General features: G+C 37.9%; 1 protein-coding gene across 2 annotated transcripts in view; it reads left to right on the top strand.

Annotated features, from left to right (window-relative positions):
* The first annotated feature begins 9,424 nt into the window (after window positions 1-9,424).
* The window catches only part of USP42 (ubiquitin specific peptidase 42), a 52,728-nt gene continuing 46,870 nt past the window's right edge, over window positions 9,425-15,282 (top strand). The window contains exon 1 of one of the 2 annotated variants that reach the window (XM_052000912.1): window positions 9,425-9,482. The gene's annotated coding sequence lies outside the window, so the exon portion shown is untranslated. The remainder of the gene's footprint in view (window positions 9,483-15,282) is intronic. The other variant, XM_052000906.1, reaches the window with a different exon arrangement.

A 15,282-nucleotide genomic window follows, 5' to 3' on the forward strand; every position in this document is an offset into this window, starting at 1 on the left:
AAAATCTAGTGGACTGTGAAGAAGTTCCAAGGCTGAAGCTTGATTTCATGTATTTCAAGTTTGCTTTTATCCCCCAGAGATTTTAAACTGTGCTATCTTGCACATCAGCACAACATAAGATGTACATGAAGTCTTCAACCTTGCAGAAATCTTAGCTTTGTATATATAGTTAATGAACTTGAGAGACAAAAATCACTTTTAAATTTAGTTTTTTCTTTTCATAACTGATATTAACTTAGAACACATCCTCTGGAGAAATATAATAGCAAATTGATATTATACCTTGAATATGAAAAGCCTAAAATTCTGAAGGAAAGTAAACGTTTCCTCCTCTCTATTATTTCCTTAGATTGAAATGTAGGATATATGTTGGGAGCATTTGTGAACCATCACAGAATGAGTTTGAATGCCTAATATAAAGATTCATTTGTCTTACTATATTATTAACTCACAAAGAGGAACATAAATCAATGGAATGGTCCTAACAGACTACCTAATCTGTCAGATGTAGAAAGAACTGAGAAAACAATATGCAACTCAGAAAAATCAATTATTGACTTTACCTGAAAAGCAAAATACTTACATTGTTTTCTTTGGTTTAAATATAAAGTCTTAACTAGCTGGGGGGTGGGGAAGTAGACATAAACTTTAGTCAAGGATCAACATATGAACACTTAAATATTCATGGGTCGATTTCTTTCAAAATACCTCCTTTGAGGTTTATTGAGAATTTTCTGGCAGCCCATGACCTAGTGGTGAGAGAATTCCTGCTGAGCAATTTTTTCTCTACAAGTTAAGATCTTACAGAATTGCCTATACTAGATGATCAAGAAATAACTTGCATAGATTTATAGAATTTATAGAAAGGAAGAATTTGAACACAGGTCCTGCTTTCAAGGCTAAGCTCTCTCTGCCATACCATATTCTCTTTCATTGATGTCATACAGAGAATAGGTGAAACAGGAATTCACATCATATATTCACAAAAAATATACAGATGTCCCACCTCCTTCCCATTGCCCCTTAATAAACTATGACAGGAAGATACTTTATTCACTTCTCTGTAATATCCTAAGAATGCTGTTACCCACATAAGCTATTGGAGCACTCTAATGAGGTTCAGACTGCTTGCTGCAGAGGGAAGCTGTCTATGGAAAGTGAAATGGAATGTAAAATTAGAATCAAAATAGTGTAAATTCAATTGGGAAATGTTGGCAAGCTACACAAACCTCAGATGAATATTAAAAAGTAGAAAGAGGAAGCCTGAAAGATGGGGAGATTTTTTTGTACTGCTCAAACACAACAGCGGGCACTTTTCAGGTTGCCTGTATGATTTGATTTTGTAAAACCCTTTTTGTTCTGCACTTAATCATCTGAGAAAGCCACTCAGAAAAGTCAAATAATATTTTATAGCAACTCAATCCCACAGTTGTTCTGCATGAGTAATACTCCTGGAAGTCAATGAAAATTAAGTGCAGTGTTGATGAGTTGTAAAGGGATTTCTTTTCAAAATTTCAATATCCTACCAAGGTGTGAAGGAAGGGTAAGTTATGTTGATCTCAAAGGTAGGGGACAAAATTGGGGTTGGGGATAAATCCTCCTTTTTTGGAATCCCTTATGTTTGATTCAAGTACATCAATGCAGAACTCTAAATAGACCAGTAGAGGGCCTTTGAAACCCAATATAAAAGGACTGCTTCCCTAAAACTTCAAGTACATACACAGCACACAGCACAGGTGTCGACTAGATGTGCATTTTCATTTTACTTTGTCAAATCTGTGGTTGTAGCACACCCAATTAGAAACATGGCAAATCTCCTTGGTTCTCTAGTTATCTTTTACAAAGATAACCAAATGAATAAATACATAAATAGTAGATGAATGAATGAATTTGCAGCAGAGATGTGTTGATGGATTCAGAGTATCTTTAATTCCTTCAAAATACTGTCCAGGAATTGTTTCTTCTGACTTTGTTGAAAAGCTGTTTAACGGAGAAGGCTGAAACAAATTCTTTGTATTTGATTTATTTATTTAATATTTTTCCCCAGTTACATTCAAAACAACAAAAATTTTACCTTTGTTTTTAAAACTTTTTAGTTCTAGGTTCTCTTTATCCCCATCCACAATTAAGAAACCACATGTGAAGTTATGCAAAACATTTCTAAAAAACCTAAGACAAATTATTGAAGAAATAAAGAGTTTTTTTGGGTTCCTGAATCCATATTGAAAGAGCTCCCTTCAATATCTACTTGGAAAATGGATATATTTTTGAGGTTAGATGAAAGTGAAAGTTAAAAAAAAAAAAAACTTTTGCCTTTTCTTGTGAGAAAAGAAATGTCAGCTCTGCATAGCTTCTGAGAGTCACAAATGAATGTTGTAGTTGGAGCTGGAAGACCTTGGTTCCAGTACTAGCTCTGTTACTTAGTAGCAAAATAGTCAACTTCTCTGATATTCAGTTTCATTATCTATAAAAGGAATAATAATAACACCTGTACTCCCTATCTTTAAGTCAATGTGAGAAAAGTGCTTTTATAATCCTTAAAGTGCTCTACAATATGTAACTTAAAGCTCTTCTCCCTAAGAGGACCAGACTTCCCAAACTATCTCCTTATTAACGTTTGATTTTTAAAGACTTGTACTGGTGGACAGCTCCCAAGAAATGCCTTGGCAAGAAGCCCAGAACTAAGTTCAGGATTGGTTAGTAGGTAAACTATTAATTGTAATAAATTTTAACACCTAAGCTAAGCTAGGAATTCTCACTAAGGAGAATTCTTTCCAGAAAAAAAGCAGCATAATTCAAGGCCCTTTTCTTTTTCCCTAAAACCTTCTTCTCTTCCTAACTTCCCCATTTCTATTAAGAGCTATCATCCTCAACCTTCTCTTTCTCACTCTTCATGTTTAATCATTTGCCACAGTATATATTATATATGTTCTCTACATTCACATGGCCACTACCCTACTTTAAATCCTCTTCTCCTGTTATCTAGACTATTGAAATTTCCTCCTTCTTGGTCCCCTCATCTAGTCCCTCCCCTCTGCAAACCATCCTCCACAACTACAAATTGACATTGCTTTATTTTACTTTTTAAATTATAAATTTTTAAAGAAACATTTTAAAAATTTTTTTGATTTCCAAATTCCCTCTCCTCCAACTCCTACCCAACTTACTGAGAAGGCAAGTGATATAATATCAATTATATATGTGAAATCATGCAAAATATAAATTTCCATATTAGCCCTGTCACCAAAAAAGCAAGAAAAATAAAGTGAAAAAATTACACTTCAATTTGCACTCAGAATACATCAGTTCTTTCTCTGGAGATATACAGCATTTTTCATTTTATGAATTTCATCTCATAATTATCTTGGATCAAACTGATATTCCTTTAAAAATTTTGTTATTATGAACTTGACAGAAATGAACATTTTCACATACAAAGAATTAAAAAAAAAAAACATTGTATATGAAGCAAAAAATCCATTGCATGCAGTTATTTTTAAAAACATAGTCAATTTAACAAATTAGTTCTAATACTGCCCTGCTTGTTTGTGTATCCTTCTGGACTTCCTTTTGTTTTTTTATATATTTTTAAAGTTTTTTCAATTTTTGGTTCACAAATTGGTATTCCTTTTCCTCCCATTTAATAGTATTTTAATTTTTCCAACTTCACATAGTTTACAGCATTAATTTTGGCAAGATTTTGAGTTCCAGTTTTTTCTCCCTCTTCCCCTCCCCCAGATGGAAAGCAGTGCAGTATAGGTTATACATATACAATCATATTAAACATACTTATACATTAGTCTTGTTGTGAAAGAAGAATGAGAACAAAAGGGGAAAACCATAAGAAAAAAAAGTGAAAATAGAATGTTTCAATTTGCATTCAGACTTCATTAGTTTTCTCTGGATGTGGATAGCATTCTCCATCATGAGTTTTTGGGAATTGTCTTAGATCACTGTATTGCTGAAAGAGTTAAGTCTTATCAAAGTTGATCACTGAACAATGTCATTATTATTGTGTGCAATCTTGGTTCTGTTCACTTCATGCAGCGTCACTTCTTGTAAGTCTTTCCACATTTTTTTGAAACTGCCTGCTCATCATTTCTTATAGCACAATAGTATTCCATTACATTGATATACCACAATTTGTTCAGCCATTCCTCAATTGATGGGCATCCCTTCAATTTCCACTTTTTTGCTACTATCAAAAGGGCTGCTATAAACTTCTTTGCACATAGGGGTCTTTTCCATTCTTGATGATCTCATTAGTATACAGACCTCATAGTAATAAGCCTGGATCAAAGGGCATAGCAAAATTTTATAGCCCTTTGGGCATAGTTCCAAGTTACCAGAATAGTTGGATCAGTTCACAACTCTACCAGCAATGTATGTGTTCCAAACAAAGTGATATTCCTAAAGAACAGGCATGCTTTTTTATTTTCCTTAAGAAGCTTCAGTAGCTCCCTCCTACTTTATTTGGTAAAATAAAAACTTTTCTGCTTGGATTTTTAATGCCCTCTACAAGTCAGCTCTACTCTACCTTTCCAAGCTTATTCAATGTTGCCAATTCTGGTCTACTTGATGCTCCTCATACAAAATATTCACTCTCTCATCTCTAGTCCTCTTCACAAATTGTCTGTTGTGTTTGGCATCTTCCTCCACCTTCTCCTTGTAGAATCCTTAGCTTACTTCAAAACTCAATCCAAGTGCCAATAGAGGAAGGCTGCCCTGATCCCAGCAATTGGTTAGCACCTCTGGAATTTATTTCATATTTTTGTTGTTTTTAATTCGGTCATTTTCAGCCTTATCTAACGCTTTATGATCCCATTTGGATTTTTCTTGGCAAAGATGCTGGTGTGGTTTGCCATTTCCTTTTCTAACTCATATTATGGATGAGGAAGCTGAGGCAAATAGATTTAAAAGACTTGCCCAGTATCACAGAGTTAAGCAAGATTTGAATTTAGGTCTTCCTCATTCCAGGATCGGCACCCTATCCACTATATACTTTGTATATATTTTGAGTTTACTTGCCCAGTATCACAGAGTTAAGCAAGATTTGAACTCAGGTCTTCCTCACTCCAGGGTCAGCACCCTATCCACTATATACTTTGTATATATTTTGAGTTTACTTTTCTGTGTTTGTGTTGATTTCCTTTTAATATAATGTACCCTCCTTGAAGACAGTGGCTGTTTTGGTTTCCTGTTTGTATTCCTTCTCCCAATCTAGCAAGTTGTCATGGGATATTGTTAATACTTAATAAAAGCTTCTTTAATTAACAAAGTTGACCAAAAGGAAAAGTTTCTAACTCCAAGTCACTTTGTGGTGGGTGACATTTAAAATATTTCAGAGTTGAGACTTTTCTGTTGCACTCCTCATTTGGGATCATGACAGCCCTAAACCTAATCTGCTCATTGTATTTTAAGTTTCTTGAAGGAAGGAGACTGCATTGTGTCACTAGCACCCAGAACAGTGCACTGCACACAATAGGTATTCTTAATAATTACTTAGTAAAATCACATAGCAGGCCAAGTGTTCTAGTTATTCCCTGAGTTTGTCTTTCTCTAAGCATTCTTGAATGTAAGCTTCAAATGTACTCCATTCCTCTTCAATTTGCCTTGAGATTGTTCTCCCCTGTCGGGGCCCAACTTGGTTATCACCTCCTTCTCAACTAAGCATTCTCTTATCTCCCCATAAAAAGGATCTTTATCCTCCAATAAACTAGAATACTTTGTGTTTTCACACCTTGTCTGATTTACATGTTTTTGCTAGTAAGTCATATTTTAGATTAAATTATAAGTACCTGTAGGGAAAGGGCTCTGTTGTTTTTTTTCTTTTTCTTTTTTTTTTAAATTCCCAGTACCTAGCATTATTCAAGAAATTTGGACTTTGGTGGAGTTTGAGAATTGGGTTTTTATTTGATTCACATTGTCAAACTAGTTTTACAACCCATCTCTGCTTCACTGGATGGTTTACTTTACAGTAAAATTCAATTAAGAATCACAGGATTGGGGCAGCTAGGTGCTGCAGTGAATAGAGCACTAGCCCTTAAGTCAGGAGGACTTGAGTTCAAATCTGCCCTCAGGCACTTAACACCACCTAGCTGTGTGACCTTGGGCAAGTCACCTAACCCCAATTGCTTCATTGAAAAACAAACAAAAAAAGAATCACAGGATCTCAAATTTGAAAAGACCCTGGAGGCTATCTAGCCAACTATAACTTTGAATAAGAATCCCTCCTACTATGTTCTTGATGAATAGTTATCTGGTCTCTTGGTAGAAGATTTCCGAGTCGAGGGAGGGGACAGTCCCCATTACTCCCTAAAGTAGCCAGGTCCACTTTTGGACACCTCTAATTATTGTGTTTTACTTCATATTTTTTTGATAACTCAGCATTTCTTCTGGAATAGAAGTTAAAAATGGTACTAGATTTAAGCATTCAAAATACCTACGTTATTCAGTTTATTTCAGGTAGGTTAAATATTTATTAAGGCTTTATATAAGCATTATGCTAAACTGGGGAAAACAAAGACAAACATTCCCTGCCCTTAAAGAGCTGACATTCCATTGAGAAGGATACAACAGATGAGTGTAATTCTGGGAGATCTGAGGAAACAGAGAACTCTTAATTACCAGAATTAGGGGAGGCACCTGAGCTACACTTGGAAGGAAATGGATTGTGAGAGATAAGAAATCTGAAAGAAGGATTTTCCAAACTTGGCCATAGAGATAAATGACCTATAACAAACGTAAAACTCAACTAGAAATGGGGTGCCTAAGCCCCTGCAGGCTGAATAGTGACTAAGAAAACCACAAATTACTATTATCTACAATTATTTGTAGTTAAATACAGTATTTTCCTATTACATTTTAATCTGGTTCAATCCACACTGAAAAATATTGCCTGCCTCCTCAGCAACTTGCTTGACAATTTCTGGCCCACACACTGTAGAGAGGTAGCAGAGAGCATGCCAAGTTTGAAGAATAGCTTGGATAGAATGTAGAATGGTTGAAGAAGTATACAATGTGAAAAAAGGCTAAAGGAGTAGTATGGAGCAAAATTGTAGAGGGCCTTACATACAGAGTTTCCTTTTTGTGTGTGTGTCATGAACCCCTTTGATGGTCTAGTGAAACCTATGGACCTCATCCTTCTTGAAATATTTTTTAAAAATCATAAATAAAGGAAATCTTGAATCTATAATTACTTGATTTAATTTAGAAGGTTCTTGATGCTGACCTAATAAATGAGCAATTATTAAATATCTGCTAGGTACCAAGCATTGTGGTTAGTGCTGGGATATCAAAGAAAGTCACAGAGACAGTTCTTGCTCCAAAATCCAAATTTTAATATTTAGGAGTATCCAGAGAGCATCCATCCTCCTTAATATGATTGTATCTACCATGCAATATGCTGATGTTCTTTGTTCTATTGAGAAGAGAAAAATTCTATAAGGAAAAGAGTATATTGGAATCCGAGAAACTGGCTTCTTTATTCATTTGAAGTTGACCCTGGGCAGGTCAATATTAATTTATCACTAATTAATATTAGTAATGCAAATCATATTTTTATTTACCTACCTCATAGTTGCAAAGCTTAAAACACTACTGAAATGTGAGTAATTATTACAGATGTGAGATTTCCTGTGATTTACTTAAATCACTTCAGACAATTGTAAAGCAAATGTTGCTATTTTCATAATTATTTCCATGTTCCATATGTACTGATTTCATGGTAAAGCCAATTACCTTCTAGTCTTTGAAGTTTATTTTTGCAATCAACCATTTCCCCAAATTCTTCATGATTTTAAAATATTTTTTTCCAAGGGAAAAACCCTTGCAAACAGAAGTTTTGGGGGAACGGTTTGAAACTGTAAAATGAAGACATCTGATTACATACAGCAGGATTTTTAATCTCGGGTCTTCAATCTCTAAGTAGATTTCACGGAGTCTGTGAATTTGGATGGGGTAAAACATCCTACATCTTTATTTTCATTAACCTCAAACTAAAAGTTAGCCATTTCTTCCAATTATTTGTGAGAAAGGGACTATAAATTTTTTGACAAATGAGTCCCAGGATACACAACACACGCACAAAATTTAACTCCAGAACTCGGCCATTTCCAGAGAGAGAATCTTCTGACTCCTAAACATGTTATATCTCTATGACACACCACATAGAAAGTTAACTTTTCTTCAAACAAAACTTTGATATATAGGAAATGGCGCAAAATATGTTACTAACTGGATTTTCAAAGAAGCCTTCAGTCAGAAAAAATGATCAGCATTGTCAATTCTTTCTGATCCTGCCTCTACATTCCCGCGTTCCGTTCCGCCAGAGCCCACGGGGTGAGTGTCAGTACAGTACAGTTTTCTCGAGGAGGAGGGTTTGTGTGGCTTCGTGCGTGGGGAGCGTAGGAGAGGGAGACTCCTCTCTCCCACGGCCAGCCTTTTGTTTCTTGGGATAATCGCCTTGGAGCCCCACTAATAGGGGTAGGTGGGATCCTCGCACGAAACAAAGAACGAGGGGGTAGGGCGGAGAGAGTATTTCTAAGTTAGGGCGGAGAGAGTATTTCTAAGTTGGGCCGGGGGACGAAGGGCAGCACTCTGCTAGCGGAACCCGTGCAACACCCTTCTTCCCTCCCAACCCCCCGCCCCGAGGGCGGCTAATTGAGGCAACTGGGAAATCCGGAAGAGCGCTTGCAGTACAGCTCTCCCAGACCGAGCAGAAGGCTCTGGGGCCGGGAGAAAAGCCGGCAGGCAGTGGCGGCCCGCAACCGCAGCTGCTCTTTAAAGAGCAACTTTAAAGGGGAAAAGAAACACACGCACACATACGCACGCACACCCGGGGGCAGCAGCGGAGGCGAAGGACGCCGGGGGCGTGGAAAGGAGCGATCTTTGCTCGCTGTCCGGAAAGGGTGGCAGTGACTCTGGAATGCTCTCGGTGCTGGTCAGACACTTAGGAAAATGATTCACGATTTTCACCTCTTCCTTTGCCGCCGTTGTCGCCCCTGGAGTGGGGAGGGCTCCTAGGACGTGTCTCCTCAGCGTTCGCTCCACTTTCTCCTCCAGAGTGCTCTGGCACTTTGACGACCTTCCCCTCCCTCTAGGAGGGATGGAGGCGGGGGGAATCCCTGGCCCGTTACTTACTTGAAGCTCCACTTGAGCTACCGCCTCTTAGCCGCGGGGCTGGCGGCGTGCCGGGCTACACAGCGGAGTTGGCGTGCCGCGGCGCCCCCTGGTGGCGAGAGTGAAGCACTGTCGCCGGCGCCGGCTCCTGACCCGGAGGAGGCGTCGGCGGCGGCGGCGGCGGTGCCCGGATGGAGGCACGTCATTGTCCCCCGCCGGGCGGTTCAGGCTGTGTGCGGCGGCGGCGGCAGCGGCGGCGGCGATAGCAGCGGCGGCAGCGGCGGCAGCGGCAGCAGCAGCGGAGGCGGCGGCGGCGGCGGCGACGGCCGGACGGGGATGGAGGGAGTGAGGAGCAGAGCCAGGTAGTCGTAGCCGCTTTCTCTCTCTGCTTTTAGACGATTTGTCCTTCCCCGCCGAAGGGGACTCCCCGGGGAGTAGGGTCGGGGCGCGGGGTGGTGTGTGTATGAGTGTGTGTGGGGGACACCCTGGACCCTCAGCCTCAGCCTCCATCCCGGTTCCGACCTTAGCCTGGCCCGGCTCTGGCAGAGGTCCCGCCGTTTCTCCCTCAGGCGTGGGGGAGATGGTGGTGGTTGGGGCAGCCGCGGCCTTTCCCCGCCCAGGTGTGGGGCGGGGAGGGGGCGCCTCAGTCCCCGCTCCCGGCCGAGGCGCGGCCGCCGCCCCCTCCTTCCCCCCTCCCGTCACTCGGGTGGGCGTTGCAAGGAGGGACTCGAGTAGGGAAAAGGGTGAAATCTAACCCCCACCCCCCCCCGTCCCCTTTTTCTCCCCCTTCGTTGCCATGGACACTGCTCCTTAATGGTTGTCCCCCTCCCCACTTCCTCCGTCCCGCTTCATCTCCACAAGCTCTTTTCCTTGGGGGGCCAGGTGGGGGTTAGAGTGGTTGGGTGACCTGGGGTCCGGGCCCTGGGATGGGTAGGAGGAGGCTGAGCCCGCCCCCTGGCTGACTAGGTTCACCGGCAGGGCGGCTGCTGCTAGGCCCCAGAGCCGGTATCTTTCCCCAGGGTGGGCGTGTGCTGGAGTAGCTTCGGCAGCAGCTGGGAGGAAGGAGGGGGCATCATCTCCCTGCACCCCGCTAGGTCTGCTCCGCCTCCTTCCTCTCCTCAGCTTGATGCCTCCACTCACGTTCTCCTCAGTGTCTCCTATCTCTATCCTCTACACCCCCCCCCCGCAATTTTACCGCCATCCTCCTTTACGCGTGTGCTCCCCCGACCCAACGCGCCCCCTCTTCTCGACTCTATTCTCTTCTGCTCCACCCCCTTCCATTTTTTTCCTAGGGGGAAAAATCCCCACCCTTATCGCTTGGCCCTCCTCTATTTAAGCTAGTTTGCCCTTGTGTGAACTATAGAGCCCCTGCTTGTATTGCTCAGGGTTTTGTGTATATAATTTTCCAACGGCAGCAGAAAAGAAGAGATGGAGAAAGGGAAGGAAAGCAGTGTAATACGGGTGAGTGTGAAGCGCGTGTTTAGGAACACCACCACCACACACCTTGTTTAATCGTGCCTTTTTAAAAAACGGGCATCTACTGCCTCTACAATCTGTCTTATTCTTTATATTATTTAAAGTTATACCGAGAATACTTTTTTTCTTCAGATAAAAATAGGGGGACAGCTACCCTATGTGATGTAAGATTTGAAATGAAGACTTTGCAGAATAAAAATCATGTAATCTGGGTCTTTGTATTTAATAAGTTTACATAAGGTTAGGGCATTGGAATTTCAGTTCTTGATTTTGCTAAACAGTTCTGTTTATTTTCAAGTTCTTATGTTGACTTCCAGTTTGCTTGTTTATGGGAAAGCATGGTGACTACTATAGGATGTTATTTTAATGTAGTTATTTTAAAGTCAGTCAGTTTTACAACAGTATTGTGTTGGTCACTCATCTTTAAGTTAGGCCTATTGTTCCGGATAAAGATAATATGATGTAGTTAATTTTTGTGATGTTTCTGCTTAAGGGATTTCTAAATTAGAAATTCCATCTTAATTTTTTCAAAACTATAAACTTTTAATTAATCCAAAAGATGAATTCTATACTTTTACTGTTTATTCATTGAATAATCAATTTCACTTATGTTTTCACTTACAGTCACTTTCACTTTCCTTTTGTAATTACTTAAATATGTTTGGATTATAAATTTCAAAATCAGGCAGTGTGATTATTGAATTAAAACAATTTTTAAAAATGTAATCTGACAAATCTTCAGCTTGGGGCCTGAACTCTTTTCCAAGCTTTTTGTTTTTAAAAAGAAAACTGCTACATAATGAAATTACATTGTTTACAAAAAAACAATGGCATGTAACTGTTTCTTTTCTTCATCTTTGCCCAGATGTATATGGATTGCCACAATGTTTAATGATTCTTTTTAAAAATGAAAAAGTAGGATGTATTCTAATACATATTCCTATCACCACCAATGAAAATTTGTCACTCCAAAGAAAACATGGATAAAGTTGACTTCACTTTTATACTTCCATATTTGTGTCTAATCTTTTTTTTGGGGGGGAGGGGAGAAGAGGAAGAGCAGATAGATAGTAATAGGAATGGCTTTGTTTACTTTGTTACTTGACTTTTGTTAGAAGTAGATGTTGACAGGAAAAAAGTAATTTTTTGAAGTAGTGGTTTACAAGTACTAGTGATAAGTGATTAAATATTCAATCACTTAGGGAAAGTTCAACTATATTAATCCTGAGACATGAGAAATTTAACATAAAGTTACTTGTATTGTAGGAATTTATATAAAAAAGATCTAGTTTACGAAATTTATTGTTTATTAGTTTATTAAGAAATACAAGAAATTATTGAGTAAAAATACGTATATAGAGGAAAATATGTACATAAATATGTTAATTAGGTTTGCTTTCTTTCCAAATCTAGAACTAACAAATATATTGTCAATATTTTTTTTTCTCATTGGATTTTTAAAACACAACCCATAATTGAATCAAATGAAATGAATCCTTTGTCATCATTTATTTGTTAATGATTGACTTATAATTGGAAGTTTATTTAGGAGAAATGAAAAAGTTATTGCTACTTTTTCATGTTTTTTATAAGTAAAACAATGACTAGGCTTTTGAGCAGAGCAGTAACTTTATTCAAGCAGTGACTAGAGATCTGTAAAGAGTGGTTGTTAAACTAGCTTCAATGAAATCAAAATGAGAGCTTGAATCAGGATAATTGAAGTTACAATAGATGTAGTGAAAGAAGTAAAAGAAATTTTGGGAATAGAATTAATAGGTCTTGGCAATCTATTGGTTATGGGAAATGAATGAGTTTTAAATATCCATGCTATTCCTAATCAACCAGTTAAGATAACTATTGCCTAGTTTTCTTTATAAGAAGCGTGTGTGTGTGTATGTGTGTGTGTGTGTGTATGTATTTAAATCATGTGTATACTTTGGTAATAGTTTCTCTTTAATTTCAGCGAAATACAGTAAAAATCAATAGTTGAGACCCTTTGGGAAATAGGGGTTTGGTTCTAGATAAATAAGTTTCCTAGTAGTTCCTAGTTACACAACTTGCCCTGTTGTATAACAAAACTTTGAAAAAATTTGAAAACTATTTTGGATAGCAATTCTTGTAATCTGTCATATATGCACATATATATGTATTAATTAATTTTATTCAACATCACTACTATTTCCTAATAACCTATTACCACCCCAATTGAACCTTTTTCTATATATGAGAAGTATAATGAAAACAAACCAAACACATCCACCATTCTGATAGTATGTGTTTCATTGCATACCTATAATCTGCCATTTCTCAGGCAATAATAGGGAGCTGTATTTAATTAATGAGGCCTCTTTAGTCAAGATTTGATTGATTGAAGTCATTTCATTGATCAGAATTCTAATGTTTTTCAGGTTGTCTTCTCAAATTTCTCAGAATTCTTATTTCTTATAACATACAATATTTCCTTATGTTCATATGCTAGAATTTATTTCCCAGTTGATGGGAACTTGCTTTGTTTCTAGCCCCTTATCACTATGTTAAATACTGCTATACAATTTTGTGTATACACCCAGATATATACGTGTGTGTGTGTGGTAATAGCTAACATTTATATAAGTCCTACTGTGTCTATGGTTTTGAGCTAATTGCTTTACAAGTATCTCATTTGATCTTCATGATCCTGGGAGGTGGGAGCTATTACTGTTCTCATTTTACAGATGAGAAACTAACACAGGCAGAGGTTTAAGTGACTTATCCAGGGTCACATAGTGATCAGGCTGAAATTTGTCTCTTTGACCTACTTGAGTTATGTACCTGCTAATGGGTTATGAGGTGGAAAGATTTAATGACTTTTCTAATGATTATTTTGCGGGGGATTGGATCTGTGATTTCATTGGTACAAGGAACTCCCTTTTCTAATATAATTTCAAATTATTTTCTGGAATGGTTAGAGCAATTCAGTTCCACCAACAGTATTTTTGTGTGCCTGTCAAACTATAGCTCCTTCAGATTTGACTGTTTCTGTCTTTTATCGTCTTTATTAATCTGATGGGTGTGAGGTGAGTGTTAATTTTAATTTGCACTTCTTTTATTAATTATTTAGAACAGTATTTCATCCAGTCTTTGGTAGTTTCAATTTCTTCTTTTTGGCCATTATCTATTGGGAATGAATCTTGTTCCTTTATGTTTTGAATATCAGACCTTTACTAGAGATAGTTGATGAAATGCCTTGGTATTTTTTTTAAGACAATAATATAATGAAAATAATTTAATCTTTTCTGAATGATTCTAAGTTATCACTTAAGTTCTGAGAGACTTATTTTTTTCATCTATAAAATAAGGGATTTGGATTAAATGTTCTCTAAAGGACTTTTCTAATTCTAAATTATATGATGTTACTGTGATCACTTCTATGAAAGGTAGTTTGGTATAGTGGATAGAGAGCTCTTGTCAGATCCTGGTATAAGTCCTGCCTCTAACATATATTGGCTGCACGATCAGAGCAAGTCATTCAGCTTCTCTAGGAAGCTCTTTACTAACTAAAGAAGTAGAGAACTTCTTTCAACTGGGAGCTCTACATATTGATGAAATCACAGATTAAGTCCCTATGATCATTGTAACTGTAAGTCAGTGCAATGTTCTATCTCCTGATATTTTCAGGACTTTTAAAGAAAGTTTGGCAAATTTATCCCTGTTTCTGGTCACTAGAGACTTTGAACCTTCACTGTAATTCATGTAAATTTACTTATCACAAAATAAATACCTATATGCTATTGCAAGTAGACCTTTTTTTTTTTTTTTTCTTTTTAAACACAGAAATGTGTAAAGGAATACTAAAAAGTGTAGTCCCCTTCCATATGTGTTGCACCCTTGGAAGCTATCCGTTTTACCTACTACTCCTAGTCCTGATGCTGCTATTAAGCTGTGAAATACTATTTTACTCTTTGCTAAATAGCCTGAAACAACTAACCCTATTTTTGAATTCTTATTTTGATAGATCCATGTTTTTGCATGTGTATATGGGCTATTCCCTTTTTGTTGTTATTCAGTTTAATCAATTTTGTTCAACTTTTTGTGAACCTATTTGGCATGTTCTTGGCAAGCATACTAAGAGTTTGCTATTTCTGCAGCTCATTTTATAGATGAGGAAACTGAGGCAAATAGGATTTAGTGACTTGTCCAGGGATACACAATAAGTAAGTAAGTATGGAAGGCCAGATTTGAACTTGAGTCTTCCTGACTCCTGATGTAGTACCTTATCCTCTGCTCCACCTAGTTGCCCCTAGATAGATTGTAACTCTACATTTGTGATTTCCACTAGATTTCTTATACCTAAGATATTGTAAATATTACCCGTAATATTTTCATAGGGTACTAATGTATTTGAGTTGTCCATTTGTTGTCTTTCATTTTTGCTACATGACCCCCCCCCCACTTTTCCCACTAATACTTACTTCTAATAATATCTTTTATATCATCTTTTGAATGCATTTTCTCATTTATAATATGCTACAACCTCCTTTTCCCTACTAGGTATCTTTTTATGGCTTTTTAGATTATTTGTAATTTTAAGCTTTCAAGATTATAAAATTTTATCATTTCCAGCCATATAGCATTACTAGGAAAAGTATTAATGAAAAACCTTGAATTTTGCAGGTTGAGCAGTTTGCAACCCTTGAAAGCATTGCA

Source organism: Antechinus flavipes, chromosome 1, assembly GCF_016432865.1.
Source record: "Antechinus flavipes isolate AdamAnt ecotype Samford, QLD, Australia chromosome 1, AdamAnt_v2, whole genome shotgun sequence".
Lineage (NCBI taxonomy): Eukaryota > Metazoa > Chordata > Mammalia > Dasyuromorphia > Dasyuridae > Antechinus > Antechinus flavipes.